This window comes from Anoplopoma fimbria, chromosome 14 (assembly GCF_027596085.1).
Source record: "Anoplopoma fimbria isolate UVic2021 breed Golden Eagle Sablefish chromosome 14, Afim_UVic_2022, whole genome shotgun sequence".
NCBI classification, from domain to species: Eukaryota; Metazoa; Chordata; class Actinopteri; order Perciformes; family Anoplopomatidae; genus Anoplopoma; species Anoplopoma fimbria.
Window position 1 is genome coordinate 1,490,876 of NC_072462.1, and position 24,852 is coordinate 1,515,727.

Genomic DNA, 24,852 nt, shown 5'->3' on the forward strand with positions numbered 1-24,852 from the left:
TTGGCTCAACTTTCTGAATTAATGGCTTTGTTATTGGATTATTAAATACTAATGCTTCATAGATCAGTTCTAAGTCCTTAATAAGGGGACATTTTTTGTTGCCAGGTTGTAGAAAATCCTTCATTTTGTATTTGGATCCTTGTTTGCTGCCACAAAGTGTCTCTCGTCTTCCTGGAAACAAAAACAATAAACAGAAAAACGACTATTTAAAATCACACAAATCCATACGTTCTTCCATTTTTCCTTTTCTTTTTGTTTCATATTTCAAAACTTCTTCCTAAAAACGTTGTCTACTTCCTTTATTGTTGTTTGTTTGGCTCAACTTTCTGATATTAGCTCTGAATTAATGGCTTTGTTTTGGTTGTTCATAGCTCAGTTGTAAGAAGTTAATAAGAAGATGTTTCTGGTTGCCAGGTTGTAGAAAATCCTTCGTTTTGTATATTTATCTTCCACACAGTGATCTCTGGTCTTCGTGGAGTCCAAAACAACAATTTAGAGTTACGTGGATTGATACGTTCTTCCATCTTTCGTTTTCTTGTTGTGTCATATTTAAATATTGCGTCCTAAAAACATTGGCTACTTCCTGTTTTTATTGTTTGTTGGGTTCCACTTTCTGTATTAGATCTGAATAAACAGTTTTGTTACTGGTTAATAACTTGTCAACTAATGCTTCATAGATCAGTTAGAAGAGCTTGACGAGACCACATTTTGGGTTGCCAGGTTGGAAATCCTCCTAATTTCAAAGCATGTGGAGGAGGTTGGGCGATATGTGCATTGAAACCTATTTAACCATCCAGTCCTCCTCAGAAAGGTTAAATAATGAGATCAAATCAAAGAATATACATTTATTAATCAGAGCAGCATAACAGCAGTTAGCAGCTAACCTGCCGCAACCGAGAATAGTCGTGAATGTCAGCGAGCTCCAGATGTTTGGTTCAGTGTGACAAAGTAAAGCCAGCGTAACGGTGGATGTTCACTGTTCAGCGGTGGTTACAGCCGATAATGAGCTCAGCCAGTCAGCCGTCGCCATGTTGAGAGCTGTTGAGAGGCAATCAAAATGCTTCCAATCTCATATATCTAAAGTAAAAGAACACCGGACACGTTACTTATTAATCGGTGTTTGTGCGAAAATTGTTTTGGGTTGCCAGGTTGTAGAACGTCCTCCTCCATCATTCTTTATTCGTTCATGATTGCTGATGATTTACTGTCATTATTGATTTGTCTTCCTGATGAACTAAAGAAGAAGCAAAATATTTGTCAAACTACTTCCTGCTTTGACACCTTTGAGTCTTTTCTTTTAAGTTTCATTTTGTAAAAAAATCGAGTTTAGGGTCAAAACTATGACACGAATAATGGATTAGTCGACTGTCAGAGAATTATTGACAGTTTAGATAATCGAATAATGTGTTTTGTTTCTCCAATGTGAGAATTTTCAGCTTTTTTTCATTTCCATCACTATAAACTTAATAAATGTGGAGTTTAGGGTGTTGTTCAACAAAATAAGCAGTTGGAGACGTCACCATGCATTTTCTTCTGGATATTTCATTTACTAAATAATTAATTGCGAAAATTATCTGCAGATTAAACGAGCGTGAAAATCATCATTAGCTGAGCCAAAACAAGTTATAGTTTCTCTGTAAAATGCTGATTTAAGATGAGTTATATTGAGTTATAAAATATTAATACATTATTATAAGTATCATCACAATGATGAATAAATCTCTGTCTGTCAGCCTCATGCGATTCTTTGTGTTTGATTTGAGCTCCTGTTCCAGAAGATTTCATCACTCTCACTCTTTGATTTGATTTTAAAAATCCAAAGTGACAGTCGGTCTCACAGAGACGCTGGATGTCTGAGGACTCCTTCTCTGTGTGTTTTTAATAATGTACCCCTCACACACACACACACACACACACACACACACACACACACACACACACACACACACACACACACACACACACACACACACACACACACACACTCATGTTCAAACGAATTCATCCATCAGTTCCCAGCATGCTTCAGTCTTCTTGTTAATCCTTGTCCCTGCCGTCTCTCCTCACGCACAAATGTTCGATTTGTAAATACAGCCACACACACACACACACACACACACAAACACACACACACAAACACACACACACACACACACACACACACACACACACACACACACACACACACACACACACACACACACACACACACACACACACACACACACACACACACACACACAGTCTCTGCATCACTGGTTTCATCTCTCCGTCGGTGTTGGTGGTTAATGAGATCACCCAGCAGAGATGTAGTGTCACCGAGCCGACTTGTAGGTGTGTGTTCATGTGTTTTAGTGTGTGTGTGTGTGTGTGTGTGTGTGTGTGTGTGTGTGTGTGTGTGTGTGTGTGTGTGTGTGTGTGTGTGTGTGTGTGTGTGTGTGTTCTAAAATGCGTTGATCGTGTCTGTGTGTGGAGATAGGCTGGATCAGCTCGTGGTCTAATGTCTCGGGTTTGAAAGCGATAATCTGCCAGAGAGACGACTCTGCAGCTGAGGACGGATTCAAAAAGAAAACCAACATGGAGTCTTTTTTTTTTTCATCGACCCGCTCTGTCTCTGTGTTTGTTGTGCAAAGTTTGCAGGGAATGCATGTCGGCTTAATTTAAAGAAATACAGAAGACTCTTCTCTTTAATCTTGTAATTCTATTGTCTGCTCTCATCTCATCAGCTCTACAGCTTCCTCTTCCTCTTCCTCTTCCTCTTCCTCTTCTTCTTTCTATTACTGGAGAGTGAGAGGAGAGAGAAATGGAAGCGAGGAGGAGATTGTTTCCTACGGTTGAGTAACTCTGGTCTTATTATACAACTAGATCCTCGGGCTGCAAACTTCTTCTTTTTTAGGGGGGGGGATAAGCATTAGAAGGAGACGCAGAATGAGGTGAAGTGAGGCCGAGGAGGAAAGAAACACGGAGGAGAGTTTAAGAAAGAAAAGCAGAAGGGAGGAAGAAGTAAAGATAAGTGAAAGTACTCGCTATGCAGAGTGGCACATTTTAGAATAACAGATATTATACAATGGGATCATAATTCATGATGCATTTAATTACAGTTTGAATGCAGGACTTTTTGTGATATTTATACACATCATTTTCTCTCAATCTTAACAATGACAAATAACTTAGACTTACTTCAGTCTTCTTGGTTCAGGAGGTTTTTACCAAAAAGGTCTCCTCCTCTAAGAACAAAAAGACGTCCTGGAGGGCCTGCGGCTAACGTGAGCTTAGCTAAAGGTACTGTGAGGAACCTTTAATCTGGTCCTGAAGCAGCCTCAGCTTAGTCCTGATCCTCTATAGACCTCCATCAGTAAACAGACCATCAGAGAGAAGATGTTCTGTTTCTATGAAGTTATTCTTAAAGCTCGTCATCGGAGCCACCGGGTCGGATTCTGATGAAACCAGATGAAATCATGAAGGTTCACCAGAAACTCCTTCAGCTCAGACACGGAGAACCAGAACCAGACTGGGCGGGTCAAACTGTCAGCTTTAAGATTCCGACGTCCAATGATTCATTCGGTTAAAACAAAGATTTGAAAAACCTTTAAGCTCTAAAAAGTTCTCCTTAAAACTGAATATGTGTCAGCTTCTGCCAGACGACCACAACACTGGTGTAACGCCACTAACAGGCGACCGAATGAAACGCACCTCTACTTTGATTAAAATGACAGATTTCTCAGGTTTGAAAATTGTTGGAATCAATTCTCACAACCTCATATAAACCTTTACACTGGTTGCTTTTAGACAAGCAATTGTGGAAAAATGGCATATCTTTTTAAGTAAAGGATCTTTGGTGTGAGGTTTGTGTAAATTTGAATATCCCTGCAAACATCCTACATGCTCTTATTATCCGGTCATTCACCTGTATTTGTTTCCATCCCTTTAAAATAGATCGCTCAATTGAATCTGTGACTGATATTTGATTGGAAGTCGCTCTAGCGGAGAGAGAACCAGCAGACAGAAGGAAGCTAAGAGGTGCTTATGAGACGACAGCAGGAGGAAATCAGCAGAGACAGAAACAAGACAGAAAGTTGGAGGTGACCCCGTTTTAATCAGCAGCGCTGCTGGCACAGGTGGGCTTAGAGGGGTTTAACCTTTTACTTCTCAAGGAGAGCTCACTAGAATATGAAGCCCCTGATTATCACCATGATACACATCACGCTGCTCTTAATGAAGAGCTAATGCTGCATGATGGGATGGAGTGCACACCTGCAGGTCAGCTTTTAAAATATGAAGCAGCATGTTTTAGCTTTTTAGCTATATGTTGACTATATTTTGCATTTTTGCAGCATTTCCAGAAGAATAATGGAGGTTTTTGATTTGATTTCCTGCAGGTTTCATTTCACTACAGCGTGACAATAAACCTGTAGAGACTGTGCAAGGTTGTGAACATGAAGAACAAGATATTTTATTGAAAATGATGTTATTATGATCGAGTTGTTATTGCAGTTGAGAGCAGAGACTCGTTGTCTTGTTGCGTTCAAGGACACTCAAGGACAGTGGAGTAGCTGAACAACACTGTATTCAAGATAATGTGAATTTAGCTGCAACATGTTGGATTACTTTTCTTAATATTTCTCATTTATTGTGCAAACAGATCTTTTTTCATTATGAAAAAACCAACAATGAATTTAACCCTTTTTTCCACCTTAGGTCGATTAATTGATTAGTTGATATTCAGCTATTAAATCTGGAACTATTTTGATAATTTATTCATTGTTTTATGTTATTTTTAATGCAAAAATGCACAATATTCTCTTGTTCAAGCATCTTAATTGAGAGGATTTGCTGCTTTTCTTTGTCATAAATGACAGAATGTTGAATATCTTTGGGTTGTGGACTGTTGGTCGGACAGAACAAGTTTTTTGAAGACGTCGCTGATCTGACAAATTGTGAATGGCATTTTTTCACTTATTATCTAGAAAGATAATTGTCAGATTCATTTATAATAAGAATAGTATTTGCAGCCTTACAGCCAACAAGTATGTTCCTTCATCACCATCAACACTGTAGTTTATTATGACTCAATCCCACACACACATACTGACTAGAGCACCAAATAGTCCCCAACAAATGTTCTATTTCCTCCTGTTTGTTTGACAAAAACTACAGTTACATTTTGTATATTAGTGTTTTGACATCTTCAGTAGGAACCAATGGGTTTGGAGCTGAGAGACACAGACAGGAAGTCAGACCGCATTAAGAGACGGACTAGCATGTTGTTGGTTTGAGTCTTTCTATTGGATTTGTTGACGATAACAGAAATACAAAGAATCTTCAGATTTTTACCAAAAAACCTAATAAACAATGTTAAAGGTATTTTGTGATGGCAGAGAACAGTTTGTAGATGAATCTATGAATCATGTAATCCACATGGAGCAAAAAAGAAAAGCTTGCTGAAGTTAATACTGTAAATAATCCCAACAGGGGCCTGGAATGTAAATCAATAAAGAAACATAGTGTTGCTTTTAAAAATAGGTGTTTTTATTATAAAATATGCAAGTTGTTGTTAACTGGCCTCATTTTGATGCTGCTGCAGTTTTTCCGTTAGTTTCAGGGGTTCTTTGTCCTGATTACTCTTTGTATTTGAGAGTGTGTGTGTGTGTGTGTGTGTGTGTGTGTGTGTGTGTGTGTGTGTGTGTGTGTGTGTGTGTGTGTGTGTTTATCCCTGTTTGTGTTCTGCTGCAGCTGGAGGAGTGTAGACGATGCACAAGCTGCCGTCTCAATTAGTCCCAGCGCTCATTAGGACCAGAAGTGAGAGCTGCAGCTTCTCGGCCTCTCGCACACTCTGACATATGGTCCTGACTTCTGCAACAAACTTACCCGAGACAACAACATCCCAGTGAATTATTCAAAGTGTGTGTGTGTGTGTGTGTGTGTGTGTGTGTGTGTGTGTGTGTGTGTGTGTGTGTGTGTGTGTGTGTGTGTGTGTGTGTGTGTGTGTGTGTGTGTGTGCGGATGGGGGGGTGCAGGGTTATCTGCCTCCTGTGATGAGCTCCTGGTGCTAACCTTCCTCTGTTGACATCAAAGGAGGAAGCTTGAAGCAGCTGCACGTCGAACCGCCAGTGATGTCTCCTCCTCAGCAGGTCTGCTCGGACCTTTGTGACCCGGAGTGGCTGTTTGAAAGTGTGTGTGTGTGTGTGTGTGTGTGTGTGTGTGTGTGTGTGTGTGTGTGTGTGTGTGTGTGTGTGTGTGTGTGTGTGTGTGTGTGTGTGTGTGTGTGTGTGTGTGTGTGTGTGTCCCCTTTTGTGTCCCTTTTGTCCCTTATCGTGCAGCAACCTCCACTGAGGAGTGCAGTCAAAGCTTCCTGTGTTAAAGCTGCATTCTCTCTCCTGTCCACCAGGGGGCGACTCCTCTGGTTGTATAGAAGTCTATGAGAAAATGACTCTACTTCTCTCTTGATTTATTCCCTCAGTAAACATTGTAAACATGAGTTTATGGTCTCAATCTCTAGTTTCAAGTCTTCTTCAATACAGCATGATGTTCATTTAGTAAATGATGCTCCATTTAGAGTCAAACAGACCATAAAGCAGGGGATGCTTTAGGGCGGGGCTACACACTGATTGACAGGTCGACACCAGAGACGTATACGGCGTCTCTACGTCACTCCTCCTCAGTCCATATATGGTCACTTCCTGTTCACTGGTTGCTAAAAAAACAAGATGGCGACGACCAACATGTCGAATTCAAGGCTTCAAAACATCGGTCCACAAACTAATGAATGTCATCACAATGACAACGTCCACTTCTTATATTCAGTCTATGGTCCCCACAAGGTATATCATTACATGTTAAGGCTAAAGACTTGGTTTAAGGTTAGGGTTACTTTTTAGGAAATTAATGTAAGTCAATGTAATGTCCTCTGAATTTATGGAAAACAACTTTGTGTAATACTGACATTGTCGAGACTCGTTTTCCTTGTAGGGACAAAATGCAGGTCCCCACAAGGTACATCAAAAACTTAAAGGTTAAAGGTCAGTGTTAGTCTTCTGGAAATGAATGTAAGTCAATGTGATGTCCTCTAAATTTATGGAAAAACGACTGTATGTGTGTGCGTGTATTACTCACAATGTGGGGAAAATTCAGGTTTCCAAAACTTCAATCGTTAAATTTGAGCTTGTATACTTGGTCTAAGTCTAGGTTAAGGTTAGGGTTATGTAACGTGCTCTGAAGTGATAAAAGGTCGTCTGTGTGTGTGTGTGTGTGTGTGTGTGTGTGTGTGTGTGTGTGTGTGTGTGTGTGTGTGTGTGTGTGTGTGTGTGTGTGTGTGTCCAGGATTATCCTCTCTAGGATGGCTGCAGGATTGCACGGATGCTGCTGACACTTCTCTACAATAGAAGCAATTAACTGAAGCTTAACTTTGTGTATGTCTGTTTTAAGCCTTGGATGTGTGTGCATGTGTGTGTGTGTGTGTGTGTGTGTGTGTGTGTGTGTGTGTGTGTGTGTGTGTGTGTGTGTGTGTACAGTTGAAACTAAAACCACCAAACCAATTTTCTGTTATCCTTCTACTTTCCTGGGACTTCATTTATCAAAGCATTCTAGAGCAAGTTCTGAAAGTGCAAGACCCCAAGTAAAAAGTACAATATATACTTCTGAGATGTAGTGAAGTAAAAAGTACAATATTTTAATATTTTGTGATTGACTCTGGTTTGGTTTAATTAACATTACATCTGTTGCAACTTGTCATTATATTAAATAATATCAAACTCTCTCTCAGTTCAGTTTATTGCAAACCCTAAATTGCCTCGATGCTAAATGGGACTCTGCACAGCCAGACTCCTTTCTTTTCTGGCATTTCATCGAGTAGTTGTCCAAAATGAAATAGAGCAAGGTTCACATAACGATCAAACTAAGAATTGTAGATAACAAAAAAGACATTGGGAACTCTATTATGGAACCATACTGATGCAGAACAGTAGAAACAAGAAGAAATGATTTTTTTTTCAAATGAAAACAGGAATGCACGTCTTCAGGTTAATAATGGAACATGGCTGCTGTCGTTTGTGTGTTTGTGATTTAGGACTATTCATTCTCAAGCAGAAGAAGAGATTGATCTAATGCATAGAAATGAGTGTTGCATGGTTTAAAGGAGTTGCTCAACATTTTGGGAAACAGTTAATCATTTTAATGCAGAGTTAGATGAGAGGATCAATGCCACTCTCATATTTGTCTGTTAAATACGGAGCCAGATATTGTATTTTATTTACATTTATATATCTAGACTTTGGTTTTGTGGGAATGAGGGCAGTGCAAAAGGTGCAAAACCAACTTAACAGAAAGTTCCATGTCATGTATTTATGGTGAAGCACGGAGGATGAGGAGAAGGTGAGGAGGAATAACGACAGCTGATATGACTCATCTTTGTTGTCTTTTAGTGAATATTATGTACGAGAAGAGTCCTTCATTCAGTCTTCACGCTAAACGGAGCTAAGCTAAGCTCAACGTCTCCTGGCTGCTTCATATTTAGTGCACATATAAGAAAGTGGTCTCTTAATTCTCTGCAGGACTGAGAGTGAAAGTGTTCCCCAAAATGTCAAACTATTCCTCAAAGTACAAAAGTGAGCTCATGGATGATAAGCAAAGCTCATAGTTTGATGTCTGTAAGAACTTTAAACCCCTCGAGTGTCCACAATGAGCCACGGGAGAATTCTTTTAAGAGAAGAAAAATATTTACTCTCTTAAAAATCTATATTTACCGCCTGCTTCCACAGCAGCTCGAAGAAAAGAGGCGTTAAAAATGTTGTTCATTTCTGCTCCGTGGAAAATGATGAATTGTGATCCAGAGAGAGGTTTGATACGGTTGTCTGGGATTAGAGTGACAATTTGGATTTTCAGTCTGACTGCGCTGCTACACCCACACACACACACACACACACACACACACACACACACACACACACACACACACACACACACACACACACACACACACACACACACACACACACACACATATACACACTCAGGGATTCACCCTGACACTTTGCCTTGTCAAACTCACTCAAAGCAGATTGGCACAATCAAGTGAGTCTGCAGCCAAAGCCTTTTAAAAGGTTAATATTTCAGTTCCCATTTGCCTCAAAGCTTACGCTAAGCCGACGCCGCGCTCCCTCATCTATCTGCCTCTGATACGGGAATCCCACTGAAGCAGGTCCGTCTACGCGTTCGACAAACGCTGCGTGATAATCCACGACCGGCGCCGCGCTCACTGATAGCGCCGCCTGTCACGCCGTCCAGTCAGTCTGTTTGTTTCTCGTATTTAACTCGAGCAGGTCTGAGAGAGCTGCAGAGACGAGGCAAAGCATTGTGGGAAAGGAAGGATGTCTGGGTGTGATTGGCTCCGTGCCTGGGCCCGTGAGGGTCAATGTATCAGCGCCGGTCCGCTCCACCGGTTGGTTGATTGGTTGATTGATTGATTGGTTGATTGATTGATTGATTGATTCCTGTCTCGGGCTGTGCAGAGTTCTCTCACCGACCAAAGCCCCTCTGAGCCTTCTGATACATTTATGGTCCAACAGCTTTGAAGCGTGATGTTGGCTGAATTTAGAGGCTGAGGAGATGCAAAGCCTTCATCCAGACTGCTGCTTCCTGCAGGATGATGGCTGCTAGTCACGCTCTGAAGTGGAGGACGGTTGTTTATGCCGCTGCTATTGATCCACCAACTTCTTTTCTTCTTCTCATGTTTACCCCATAGTTTCACAAGTTAGTTAGAGCGAGGCGCTGCTGTGGCTGCAGCTCGGCTGTTCTGAGGACAGTTTGTTCAAACTGAATTCATTGAGTCAGCTGTTGATAGAAAGGCAGAGGAAGCTTTAAATAAAGAACATTTTGGTTTTTGTTTGTTTTAAAATTTGCTGCATATTTCAGATTGATTTCCTGCCCTCCAGGCAGTTGCTGCTCTCTCCATTAGTTCCTGTGCAGAATATACTTTAAATTTGTGGTTGGTGCTCCGTCACAGTTAACTTTTATGTTGCCAGGGTCCATTTAGTCAAAGTTATGTTGGAGGCATTCTAATGTAGTGAGATGCAGATATTCTTTCTTTTCACACCGAAAAGTCTGAACCAAGGTTGGAGTCTTTGCTTCCTAAATGTCCTTTCGTCATCTCGTATACGTCCATTTGTCATCGCCTATACGTCCTGTCATCATCACCTATACATCCTGTAGTCATCACCTATACGTCCTGTAGTCATCACCTATACATCCTGTAGTCATCACCTATACATCCTGTAGTCATCACCTATACGTCCTGTAGTCATCACCTATACATCCTGTCATCATCACCTATACATCCTGTAGTCATCACCTATACATCCTGTAGTCATCACCTAGTCATCATCATCCTGTAGTCATCACCTATACATCCTGTAGTCATCACCTCCTGTATCATCACCTATACGTCCTGTACATCACCTCCTGTAGTCATCACCTATACATCCTGTAGTCATCACCTGTCCTGTAGTCATCACCTATACATCCTGTCCTGTAGTCATCACCTATACATCCTGTAGTCATCACCTATACATCCTGTAGTCATCACCTATACATCCTGTAGTCATCACCTATACATCCTATACATCCTGTAGTCATCACCTATACATCCTGTAGTCATCACCTATACATCCTGTAGTCATCACCTATACATCCTGTAGTCATCACCTATACGTCCTGTAGTCATCACCTATACATCCTGTAGTCATCACCTATACATCCTGTAGTCATCACCTATACATCCTGTAGTCATCACCTATACATCCTGTAGTCATCACCTATACATCCTGTAGTCATCACCTATACGTCCTGTAGTCATCACCTATACATCCTGTATATATATATTGTTCAAACTCTTCTGTGATTTGAGGGTTATGGATCATGTTGCTTCTGGTACCAATGTTTTTGCCCGGTTCTGTTGTTACCTCCTGGATCTCCTAAACGTTTTTGATCAATTCTCACTCAGCCCAAACCGTCTTTTGATCATTTAATCATGAAGGTCCGGATGGGAACAAAGCTGCTGCTGGGCTTTTTCTAAAAGATGGATAACGTTATTGATCGACTCTAAGGTCAGCTCTGATTGATTGGAGCCTTAAAGTAAAGTCTTTTTTTTTATTACACCATCTGGAAAATAGCCCTTCGCTATAACATCCTATATAAAGAGGATAACGGACAGCTGGGAAACAGATAGAGTCAACTTCCTGCTTTAGGAGCTCAAAACTATTCTATACTGTAAAAGCTTCTGAAGCACAACATAAGAAATAAATCTTTCATCAAAGACGAATAGAGAAGAAAAAGATGTGTTAATATTAATTACTCAATAATGTCATTGACGCTGCCACATATCTGAGTTTTAACCTTATGTTTAGTGTTTCTTTATGAGTTTATTTCTCTTCTGCCTCATCATTTATTACTGAATATTCTCCATGTTGACATTTGGGTCATGGCCGCCCAGAGCTTCACGCTAAAAGCATTCCCCCTTTCTTCTTTGACCCGGCTCTCTGCCTGCTTTCACAATTGATGTGGCTGGTGAGGAGATACATCCACCTTTTCTTTTATTCATGGATTAAAAGCACGGAGCTCCACATACCTGTGACAGGCCAGGACACACACACACACACACACACACACACACACACACACACACACACACACACACACACACACACACACACACACACACACACACACACACACACACACACACACACACACACACACACACACACACACACTCTGTGAGACAGTGAGCTGCGACTTCACTCCACTTTCATCTTATCGGCCTTGGAAGTTAATTATTGGCTTCGTGGACGTTTGACACTGTTCAGATTAATAGCTTTCTGCAGATATTCTCATCTTTCAAACATGATGATAATGAAATTACATTTTGAAAGATGAAAATCAGACAGTTATTACATCATTTCAGACTCTTTTTTGACTTGAGACGACCACTTTTCAAAGCACAACAAAAGCTTTTAGAGGACCAAAGCTGTTGAACAGTTGCTTGAGATATGTGAGATATGTTGCCGACCTGACACGACTTCCTCTTCTGTGTGGCGCTCGTTGGCAACTTGAGACTCAAGGATGGAGTTTATAACTGGATTGTTTCACAAGTAAACAAGTTAACATTCAGTAAACAGTTTATTTCTAAAGGCTATTAGGTCAAAAAAAGCTAAATAATGGTCAGATGATAGCTGGGTTCTGGGAATTAATTTGCTTTCCCCCTCTTTTGCAACCAAAGCCGTTTAATCATGATTGGTCAATACGAATGGGACTACAAACCGAAATCAAAACGCTTTTGATACCAAAATCTTTCAGATTCAGAATTTATATGCAGATATCGGTTTATATGATATATATCAATTAACATTTCAGTACTTTTACTTCATTGCAACGATGTATCTGACTCTTGTATGGCAACACTTCGTGGTCCTTTAAAATGTGAGAAACAAAAGAAAAAGCCGGGCGATATTCAGTATTTTTCTTACTGTCAACAATTATCGTGCAAATCCAAAACAACAATGTGTCTGTCTCTCAAAACGTCAAGCCCATTGGTTCCTACTGAAGATGTAAATCTACGAAACATAAATATATAATTTCATCAGTATTCTCCTAAAAACAACTAGTTTTTATCAAACAAACAGAAGGAAATAGTGCATCCGTTGGGGACTACTTTCAGCAGCAGATGAATCCACATTTGGTGCTGTAGTGAGTATTCGCCGCAGCAGGACGGTGTGTGTGTGATAAATACAAAATAAACGGCAGTGTGTGTGTTCATGGGGATGAAGGAACAACAGTGAGGCTCATTGATGTGTTTTTAATGGAGTTTTAAGAGGAAGAGTAGATATCAGGCTGTGATACACACACAATACAATATAGTAGTTTTGGTGTTTTTATGGGATTTGTTGATTAAAGTATAAATATATAATATAACAAGTAGGAGACAAGATAAGTGTGTGTAGAACAGATGTTAATAATGTCATTAAGGGTGACTGACTTTTATTTAGCTTCTTCAGTTTCAGGGTCCTGTTTTGGTTCATGTTGGCTCACTTTTACACCATCATGGTTTACAGGGACGCGTGAACAAAACAGGGACATTGTGTGCTTTCTGTACAATTACAGGTCGAAAAAGCTGCTGCAAAAAATGTGTATTATTACCAGCAGTACATGTGTTCTGTGTTTTGTCTCTTTTTACAACCTGTCTTATTGTGCTTCTTGAACTTTGTTGTAACGATGTTTCAATGTTGAGAATCTCAGCTGTTACTAAAGTTAGATAGCAAAACTAAAAGAAATAATCCTTTAAGCAAATCATACAGTTGTCTGAAGTTGAGCTGACTGAAATCTCCCCTGTCTCTCTTATATAAGAGTGATGTTCTCCCAGCAGTCTCTGCTTCTAACTGAAGATAACCACAGCTAAAATAAACATGGTGGCATGTTTACTGCATGTATAATTCATCAGAAGCAGATATCTGCGAGCAGTTGTTTTGATTTCTTCAGTAATGATGTAGAAAAACAAAAAACAATTTGGAGTTAATGGACTAAAGCATGCGACAATATGATGCTTTAACATTTAAATTTTATAAAACAGAAAATAGGAAGTGATGCTTGTCGTGGTGAAAACAGAGCATGAATGTTTGGAGTCTGTGGAGAGACGGAGCTGTCTGTTTCCTCTGGCATCACTTTCTTCCATCACCCCCCCCCTCCTCTTCCTCCCTCCTCCTCCCTTCCTCCCATCAGCCCTTCCCGCTGCTAACTGGAGGCAGGCAGGAGTGTGAGGAGAGTTTCAATGACTCGTGGCTGCGAGTGCACTCACACTGCCATGTTTCCACTCGACGGGGCGGCTAACTAACACCAACACGTCGGCACAAACACACTCTCACATTTGTATCCCTGCTGCAGACTTGTTAGGAACTGTATTCACTGGCTCTAATCCTAACCTTTACCACCGCTAACTCTGACATTTCCACTTAATCCCATTCTAATCTGAGCCTTAAACCCACGTCTCCCTCCGAAGCAGCGTCTGAAAAGAAGTTTGAAATTGTTCTGACTCGGGAATATTTCCTTCCTTCCTTTTACTTTTTTTGAGGACATTTAATCCTCACAAGGATTTAAATGTTTCCACATAAGAAGACACACAGAGTCCCAGATCTTTGGCAGCAAAGGAGGCACCACTTTAAATCACTCCTGCTCCTCTGTGTGTTCCTCCTCCTTCTTCACTGCTGCATCATTCACACACAGTCACACTTGAACACACACCAGGAGACGCTCTCACTCATGCTAAGATCAGCCGGTTGCTATGACAAACATATTTCTGAAACGTAATCGCCGATGTGAAAATGTGAAGGTTCAGTCATAGAAGACAGAAGGTGTTGACGGTCGGCGACGTCCATCTGTGAGCTTCTGGCAAAACAAACGTGACCGAGAGTCTCTCTGTTCACACGGTGAAAGAAAGCAACAAGGTCCATTAAACTTTATCATATGACAGTTTGACTCCATGTGAGACTTATATTTATGTAAATCTAAATGTCCACAGCGTCAGACAGCTTTCACATAGGAATGAGCTCGGTATGAGCCTGGAAATACATATTTTGATACCTTTAATCCCTTTTTTTTTTAATATTGAGAGGATGCATTGTGAGTTCTTGCCAAACCATACGATCACATCGGTGACCTTTAATCCGACCAACAGGAGTTATTTCTGGCTTTCGTTTGCAGTGAGACAACATACTGGAAATAAGCACATTTAGTCAAGGACTGTACTTAAGTACAATTTTGAGGTACTTGTACTTGAGCACTTTATGCTACTTAATACTTCAACTCCACTACATCTCAGAGGTTAAATATCATTTTTTACTCCACTTGATTTATCTGACTTAAGTTACTTTGCAGTTTCAGATCATTAATACGAAATGTAAAAGCTAATAACCAATGATTTATTATTATAGATTAAACACCCAGCAGTGTACAAAGTAATGAAAATTAGCTCCAACTTTATAAGCTGCAAAATTAAAGTGATGAACACATTAATGCATCAATAATTATAATACAATAATATAATATATATCATTCTGCAGAAAGAGTACTTTCACTTTTTGTTCATAAATTATATTTTGATGCTTTTGCCTTTTACAGATTTTGAATGCAGGACTTTAACTTGTAACAGAGTGTTTCTACACTGTAGTATTACTACTTTTACTTTCCACCATTGTGTTTGAGTTTGTTCTCATAAAACTAGCGTTTCTCTCTGAAGAACACGCTGCTGATGCGTGAACACATAAAGCTGTGGTGTTTTTTTTGTGCTACAATCCAACTGGGGAAGTTTATACGGATGAGAAACAGGATTTATCGCTCATTAATCGTACTTGCCGGAGGGAGAAAACACAGACACACGCCACGTCTTTATAGAGAAACCAAAAAGAATGAGGGATGAGAAAAATATGGAGGCGGGATAGAAAAGTAAAGTTGACGTGGAAGCAAACGGGAGGACGGAGAAGGAAACACAGCTGCACCAACAGGCTGCTGATGGAGGAGGAGGAGGAGGAAGAGGACGGTGTGAAGCCATCTGCTCGGCTGGGCTGGTCATGGCTGGCTGCAGTAACACCTGCCTCTGACAGCACACACACACACACACACACACACACACACACACACACACACACACACACACACACACACACACACACACACACACACACACACACACACACACCAGCTGAGGCTCATGGCTTGAAACCACGATTTCAGAGAGCATCAAGTTTTGAGTCTTAAACCAAAAGCAGTGCAGATGTCACACAGGTGTTGTCTGTTTTTTTTAATTTATTTACCAAAAATAGGATAAAACTTTATTGGTCTATGAGGTTCATTTAATGCATAGAAATAAGATAATTACAATGATATCACTTGCTGCGTTTCAAAGCTTTGTATATAATCAAACGTGCAGGAATACTTTTTTTTGCACACCTGTACACAGACATAAACATCAGCCCCCAAACTGTCTGATGAATCAAAATGTGGCTCCTGAATCAATTATATATATATATAAGTGTTGACAGGTGCAGGATGATTTTAATTTCCATCCATGAATTTTTATGATTATTTGCTCCATTTTCATTTCAAAAGCAGAAACAGAAATATCACAGACAATAAAATATGTGGGCAGTGATGCAGTGGAAAACCTCATGAGTCATCGTGAAGTATTTTGAATAGTTAGTGCAGTTAGTTCTGCTTCTTGTAATTGTTGTACAAAGCGTTCCTATTCGGAAAGCTCCGATTGTTTGGATCCTGGAGGTGCTGTTTCTCGAGAATATAAACCACATACACACCGCTGTTCATTTGTTTATGTGCAGCAGGAGAAGCAGATTTCAAGCTAAATAACTGTCTGCTTTAGTCTGGAAGATTTGGGGCAAGTTGGACCAGGCGGCCAACTCGATGCTTCATGTGTTAAAGCTGCATTCTCTCTCCTGTCCACCAGGGGGCGACTCCTCTGGTTGTGTAGAAGTCTATGAGAAAATGACTCTACTTCTCTCTTGATTTATTCCCTCAGTAAACATTGTAAACATGAGTTTATGGTCTCAATCTCTAGTTTCAAGTCTTCTTCAATACAGCATGATGTTCATTTAGTAAATGATGCTCCATTTAGAGTCAAACAGACCATAAAGCAGGGGATGCTTTAGGGCGGGGCTACACACTGATTGACAGGTCGACACCAGAGACGTATACGGCGTCTCTACGTCACTCCTCCTCAGTCCATATATGGTCACTTCCTGTTCACTGGTTGCTAAAAGTGGAGCACTTTAAGAAGATCAGCATATTTGATGAAGATGAATGTATGAATTCACTTATCTGAAGGCGCTTTGGATAAAAGTGAAATAGATGTAATGATGTTTGAGGAGCACACTTTATGATGCAACTGTGTGTTTTGCAGACTGCTGATGCATTGGGAAGGTTTTCAGTCTACGTTGTTCTCGGGACATTTCTGTCAGTGTGGGATAGTTGTGGATGGGTAGTTAGAGATGGGCATTGATTTTTTTTTCCATCTCATTTCATGCAGAATGTGGGTCACATCTGTGGTTGTGTATTAATGGATCAGAATCTCTGTCTCTGCTTCAGTTTTAACGATATGAATCTGTTGATCTGAACTCGTGGAGTTGCTCTTCACACCTCTGAGATTTAATACTTTATGTTCTGACAGCAGATACTTGATAACGGCTGTTAAAGTTTAAGCCACAGTTTTAAAAAGTCACTTCCCTTTAACCTGGTCGGTACTTTTAAGAGTTTTAAACAAATTAGTTTTTACTAGCACTCATTTCCTGTTCACTGCCTTTCCAATCATCCAGCTTTAATTGATTAACTTTAATTAACTCTCCCTGAAAATGCTGCCTCCACTTTTTTGCATCATTAGTTAAATGATGTTGTCGTTTAATCCTTTAAAAAATAATTCAGTTTAATAATTAGGACGTTAATTTGATAAACGTTAACAATTATTATTTTAGCATTCTTGAAAATGCATTTATCAAAACATGAGAAGAGGATCAGCTTTAATGAGGCTGCGTGTGCTAATAAGAGTGTACGTTTAAAGTGTAAATGATATGGATGCTAACAGGCTTGTTTACATAATACGTGTGTGTGTGTGTGTGTGTGTGTGTGTGTGTGTGTGTGTGTGTGTGTGTGTGTGTGTGTGTGTGTGTGTGTGTGTGTGTGTGTGTGTGTGTGTGTGTGTGAGAGAGCTGGCAGGAGATTGCCTGTCTACATTTGCTCAGAGGTCATACGTGATTGGTCGGATCGATATCTGCTCTGCTTTCAGTTTCAGGTCGTTCCAGTCGATGACCCTGAGCTCAGTTCAAGCGTTAATTCTTAGATAACATCGATCTGTGTGTGTGTGTGTGTGTGTGTGTGTGTGTGTGTGTGTGTGTGTGTGTGTGTGTGTGTGTGTGTGTGTGTGTGTGTGTGTGTGTGTGTGTGTGTGTGTGTGTGTGTGTGTGTGTGTGTGTGTCTCACACAGGAAATCGCTCAATCGGCGCGGTGTGTTTTACTGAATGCCTGGATTTTTTAGAGGCCAACGTATCTGAGATCACAGCTCCTTTAATAAAGAACGCTGATGATACAAGTCGTCCTGGAGGGTGAAGGAAGTGGCTCCTAAAGGATCATTTTTGTTTCTCCGATGTTATGGAGCTAACGAGTGGACATCTACAATCCCTGAGGCAAAAATGACAAATACAGTAACGTACATCAGGGATGATGGGGCGCTTAAATGTACGTTTGATTTTAAAGTCTCTCTCTTTCATTAGAACCAAAGCAAAGTGTCCCAACCTCTGCATAAAACTTTGTCCACTTCTTATATACAATCTATGAGTCATAACTGATTTCAGAAATTATAATACCAAAGATTTAATGAACTGCTATCACATTACATTTGTTTTTATTCATTCAGATGGCGTTGTGCTCACCAGATATGATGTGCTCAGAATTTATATTCGTGCTCCTGAAATGTTAACCTGACGTGTTTTGTTAAAGCATCCGAAAAACTGTCTGTGATTGGCTGAGCAGCATTCAGACAGCTGAGTCGTGCTGTGTGTTTTTAATATGTGTGTGTCTGTGTGTGTGTGTGTGTGTGTGTGTGTGTGTGTGTGTGTGTGTGTGTGTGTGTGTGTGTGTGTGTGTGTGTGTGTGTGTGTGTGTGTGTGTGTTATCACAGAGAGTCTCCAAGGGGAACGGACATGGCAGGCTGGGAATGTATTCCAGATACAGTTGCTGCCAGTCTGCCAGTCTGCTGAAGCCCCTTAAACAGCCACCAACTCCTAGAATACAAATTAAACTGAGCAACAAAGGAAACAAAGCTTTCTCTTTGTATTTGGGCTCTTAGAAAAACACACAAATATACGAAGGAGCCAATCTTCATTGTTGTCATGTTCGTTCCTTTCAGCGCTTTTCTTTGTGACATTGCTTTACAACCTTAGACTTGATTATGTTGGAGCGGCAGTGAAAGTCTGCAGTCACTGAGGACGGTTGAATCCTGCCTCCATTTCACTCTCTTTCTCACTCTCACAGCACTCGAGCACGACCAAATAAACAGACGCTGTTGTTTTTCCTCCTGCAGTTGACTCGTAGCACGTACTACACACACACTCTAAACGGTGTTAATAGGTTGATGTGGTGGGCATCGCGGTGTAGGCCGCCTGGACTCCTCAGCGAGACATGTTTGTGTCTGCGAACATTAACAGAGAAGGAGACACCAGCATCGTGCCCACAGACGGAGGCGAAAACACAGAGAGACACAATGAGGGAGTTTAATGAAATTCCTGGCATCTAATATCCACGGCTTCAATCAACCATCTGATAACAAACCACCATCAACAGTGATGAAACAGAATGCATTTCCAAATTCATTTCTGCCACAGATCATTTCCTGCATTGTCAGAGAATTCAAAACAACAACATGATGGTGAAGAAAGTCTCAGACTGGCACTCAATACCACAAGTGGAAGGTTTGTGTTTGTGTAAAAATATGAAAATAACAATACCAGGTAGCAACGAAACTTAGCAACGGAACCTAGCAGCAACAACGTAGCGTAACAACGTAGTGTAGCAAGAAATGTTACAAAGCAGTGTAAATAAAATAAGTAAATAACAACTGCCCTTTGTGAAGGAATTTTCCTTACTGTATGTTAAACTTCCCTCTTGTAGGTTAAAGGTAACTGTCTGTAGGTCAGGTCAACTGTCTGTCTCTCTTAGCCTGTCTCACTCTATGTGCCTGATAGGGCCGAGCGAGCTGGCTAGGGCAGCTGGTAGGCCAAGGTCAGCTGGTAGGCCAAGGTCAGCTAGAAACCTTCTGTATTCGGTTTAGACTCAGCAGGCTGGTGTCTGGTTGGAGACGCTGGATAAGAGAGACTGTACAGAGGCTATGCTGTTACTAGGACAGCAACGGTAGATGTATTTCCTTGTTTAGATCTTATATCCAATAGAATCCTCACACATGCCAGGCTGATGTAGAACTAACCCAGCGGAACTTAGCTGGTCTGGGGAAGGTTAAACACTGTGCTCATGGACACCATCTTCAGAATTGTGTAGCAGTACGCTCTGATTCACACGTGGTGTTTCCCTGATCTCCTCCATCGAGAAACAATAAATGTTACTGCTTAGGACATCCGGGTCTGCCGAAACTTCTTCTGTCTCGAAGGAACTAGCTCTAAGATTTCCATCACACCCTTAACTGACTTTCTTACGTAACATTACGTAACAAGTGTAAAGTCAATTTACTTTTGGTTTCACACGGAACACTCACAGCGGTCTCCTGGTTTTTAGTCTCATTGTATTGACCCTCACACCACGTCTCCCGACCCTTTCCCACTGTTATACTCGTTATTGTGACGCGTAACTTTAAATAACGGCCGTTCAATATATCACGTCACTTTCTCTGCATGTTGCTCGTTGTATTACGTCACCTGCTCTGCCCGAAAGCATGTTGACATTCAACATATCCGTGGTTTGCAAAAATGTACAATGCAAACATTTTTTCCTGGTGCCTGGACTGTTTCTTGCATTTTTTGAAATGTGGGTTGTCTGTGCTGCGGTTTCAGCAGATCTGTATTCAGATTTCCCCCATGGCTGTTGTGAAAAGATTTGTTCTAAACTGTACTGAGCTTGTTTTGACATTATTGCAGTAGTATTTTACATGTTCTGGCTAATACTGCAGTCTTGACTGAGGCTTTGCTGTGATGGAAACAGAATTGAACTTTGAAAAGCATAATACTACAACGTTTTAGAAACTTTGATGTTGCTTCTTATATATAGGTTGTAGAGGTTGATGGTTCAGCACATGGCTTTCTTCAGGATAAAGGAGGTAATGTACCAAAACATTGATCTACAGAACTTGAAATAAAAAGATAGCATGACTCTCCGTAGTATCTGTTCCAATAACAGTCCTCTAGCAGTAAGACCTGTTTTTGTTGCGACTGTCACTAAAGATTGGGCTTTTTAGAGACGCTCTGAATAAATAAAACCCTCTACTGATGTTCTGAAACCATCCTGATTATTGTGAGCTACAGTAGAGGCTCCCATTTTCTACGAAACCCTCATCTAGCAGCAGCCTGTGGTCCCTTTAATCCCTTCTTTGTGATCGGGAGGTCACCCAGATACCACGGCACCCGGGGAGCCACCACACAACTTATTTCATCGGCCTTTGAAACATCAAGGCTTCTCCAAACAGAAAGGTGTATGTTCAGATGTTGGTGCAGTGACCTTTCACATCTGCACATCCCTCTGGACCATATGTACAAACAGACAAACCAACCAACCGTCATTATTATAGATGTAAACTCTTACAGATGATAACCCTGGCTCTTATGTCCTCCATGACACCTTCCAGATAATGTCAAATCAAATTATAAGGTATGCTGTTATTCTACTTTTTACTAATTGTTAACAAATTCCATAAAAAGACCAACAGCAACAACTGTTGGTGGTTCTGTTGTCTAAACCTAACTGTTGGTTTTGTTGTCTAAACCTAACTGTTGGTTTTGTTGTTTAAACCTAACTGTTGGTTTTGTTGTCTAAACCTAACTGTTGGTTTTGTTGTCTAAACCTAACTGTTGGTTTTGTTGCCTAAACCTAACTGTTGGTTTTGTTGAATTTTTCAGAATTTGAAAGATAGTGTACTCACACAAATAGTGATTTTTAGTCGGAAATTCTGTAGAATAAAAAAAGACTTTGCATTTTACGTATGAAAAGCACCCTGTGACTTATTTATCACTCTAAAACTGTATTTTCTCACTGAATCCTGGTTTTGTTGGTTAGTTATCTTCGCCCACACAGGCAGCGTCTTCATGTTTCTGCCAGTACTTTAGACCTTTGTGATTCCCACCTTATTCGGTTTAAAGTGTTTAATCTGCTCACTGCCTCTTTTTTCTCGTCCCAGTTGTGTCATTCGACCTTTTCTGCTCTGCGTTCAGACCAGCAGAAAGCTATTATCCTGCAGCATTTCCATTCCTCGTCACTCCTCGCCTCGTGTTGCTTCTCTGCGAGCTGTTTCAGCGCTGCAGTGCCAGTATTTCAGTTGGTTTGGAAAACAAGCGGTGGCTAATTACAGCGATTACTTCCTCCCCTCTGGTTAAAGCAGCTGATCTCTGAAATCAGCTGCTCTGGTTTCTTTGAGTGGAATAGAAATCTGCAAACTCACAGGTTGAGGGAGCACTTTTAATTAAATCCAACAGTTGAAAGTAAGATTTTATATCTCAAAGTACATAGAACTTGAACGTTAATTGAAATGTTTTCTGCTGCCCCAACGCCTGATTCTGGAAAGTGAAGCCAATGCTTCATGTCAGAGTCAAGACACTAAGAATTCGCTCTGGTGCCCTGGACCTCTGGTTCTGACGAGTGAAGTCAAAGCTTCATGTGTTAAAGCTGCATTCTCTCTCCTGTCCACCAGGGGGCGACTCCTCTGGTTGTATAGAAGTCTATGAGAAAATGACTCTACTTCTCTCTTGATTTATTCCCTCAGTAAACATTGTAAACATGAGTTTATGGTCTCAATCTCTAGTTTCAAGTCTTCTTCAATACAGCATGATGTTCATTTAGTAAATGATGCTCCATTTAGAGTCATTTTGGTCACTTCCTTTTTCGATGGTTGTGAAAAACCAAGATGGCGATTGACAAAATGCTGGACTTACGTAAGGCTTCAAACTACGTCACATCATGGTGACTATGTCCACTTCTTATTTACATTCTACGGTTGACATAGCCTGTTCAACTTACATTTGTATCTTTGATTAAGTGAGATATCAAAAAACTATGATATCTCACTTAAGAGTCCTCATATTATCCTGTTTATTATTCTGTGGGTTTCTCAACAATATGAAAAAGGATCACAGATGGGGAGAAACACGCCGACCCGATTCAGACTTAATGAAATAAATAAGTTTGTTTCCCGAGCAACACATCTGCGGTTTTGTTATCTTCATTGTGTTGGCAGAAAAATATTTTAGGAAGCATTTGGAGCCGTTGGTGGCTGACAATCCTTTGTCCTTAATTGGTCTCCACTGTTAGTGTGTGTGTGTGTGTGTGTGTGTGTGTGTGTGTGTGTGTGTGTGTGTGTGTGTGTGTGTGTGTGTGTGTGTGTGTGTGTGTGTGTGTGTGTGTGTGTGGGTTTTGTTGTTGCACTCATTCCAATTACCTTATTAATATCAGGAGGGTCATCATGTGACTTTGAAGCGTCCAAACAATAAAAGCGTTATGAGAGCAGACACATGAATGCAGATGGATTGGATTAGAATAAACAGAACTACAATGTGTGACTTCCTGTTTGATCCACTGGAAGTCAAACCTGTAACAGCACAATTTAAGTCCACAGTTTTTCTGATGGAGCTTCAGAAACCTGCTGAACATATTGTGGAGTAAACTTCCTGTCATGAATCATAGAAAACGTGCTGACAGCTTCCCTATCTGTGCTGCTACCTGCGTAGAAACCGGTTCAGATGAATAATTAAGAGCCCAGATGTTGAGAAGTCCATTACAGAGCATTTTGTGTTTATGACCAGTTTACAAGATGAATGTGCTGCGTTTAGTTTCCGTGGAGAAGAGAACAGAAACGCTGATGAGGGCTGACAGACTTGTGGCACTTTTTTCAAGTTTGTTTGATGGAAACGTGCCGTGACATTCTGTGTTGTGACAGTTACAGTTTGATGAGGCATTCAGCATTCAGACAAGACACATGTCACAGAGTGTATGTATAGACTGAATACATAAAAAAGATAATAAAGAGGATGAAACAAGGAAATAAATAACCTTAAAATTTAGATGAACAATATTGTTTTATAGATGGAGCTCTTTCCTTCAATAATAACTATTTAAATGGACATAAAAACAGTTTAATTCAGACACAAATGTTTTATTTACATGGGAAATGTTTTAATGAAATTATAAAAATTTCCATTTAGTGGACGTCACTAATGGGTTTGCAGACTGTCGTTTTGAAGCCTTGAGTTAGTTTTTTTGTCCGTCGCCATCCCCTGCTTTATGGTCTGTTTGACTCTAAATGGAGCATCATTTACTAAATGAACATCATGCTGTATTGAAGAAGACTTGAAACTAGAGATTGAGACCATAAACTCATGTTTACAATGTTTACTGAGGGAATAAATCAAGAGAGAAGTAGAGTCATTTTCTCATAGACTTCTATACAACCAGAGGAGTCGCCCCCTGGTGGACAGCAGAGAGAATGCAGCTTTAACACATGAAGCACTGGTCAAGGTCGGTAGCTCGTCGGTTGTCCCTTACGACGTTTGAATACAAAATGTCAATTAAATATTTCTGAAAATAAATGAGTAATAATTTTTCTGTGGCCCAAAGTTCATCTGCTTCAGGGACATGAAAGTTTCTCTGCAAAGTTTTTCAATTTCTTTAGAAGATGTATATGCGTGTGTGTGTGTGTGAGAGTGTGTGTGTGTGTGTGTGTGTGTGTGTGTGAGAGAGTGTGAGTGTGTGTGTGTGTGTGTGTGTGTGTGTGTGTCAACATCTGTTCCTGAGTGGCTGCCTACATAATTGCAAGCTGTGAAAGCTGAAATGAGTTTCTTGATGGCGTCGGTTTTTGACACTTTGAGCGGTAATGCAGGTACATCCTGAAAAAAACAAAAGGAGCAAGAAAAAAAAAGGTCCATTTGTTTTCTGTCTGTCTGCAGATGAAAAAGAGAAGAAGAAAAGAAGAAAAGCACTCTCGTTGTTGACAGCACAGAGAGGATATTTTATCGTCTTTATGGAGATGACAGGCGCTCATGTTTTAGCTCCAGGAGTCTGTAAATGACACTCAAAATGTTAGATTGAAGAGAGACT

General features: G+C 40.5%; 1 protein-coding gene across 1 annotated transcript in view; it reads left to right on the forward strand.

Annotated features, from left to right (window-relative positions):
- Window positions 1-24,852, forward strand: part of LOC129102398 (seizure 6-like protein) — a 50,609-nt gene that overhangs the window by 1,692 nt on the left and 24,065 nt on the right. The gene's annotated exons all lie outside the window — the stretch shown is intronic.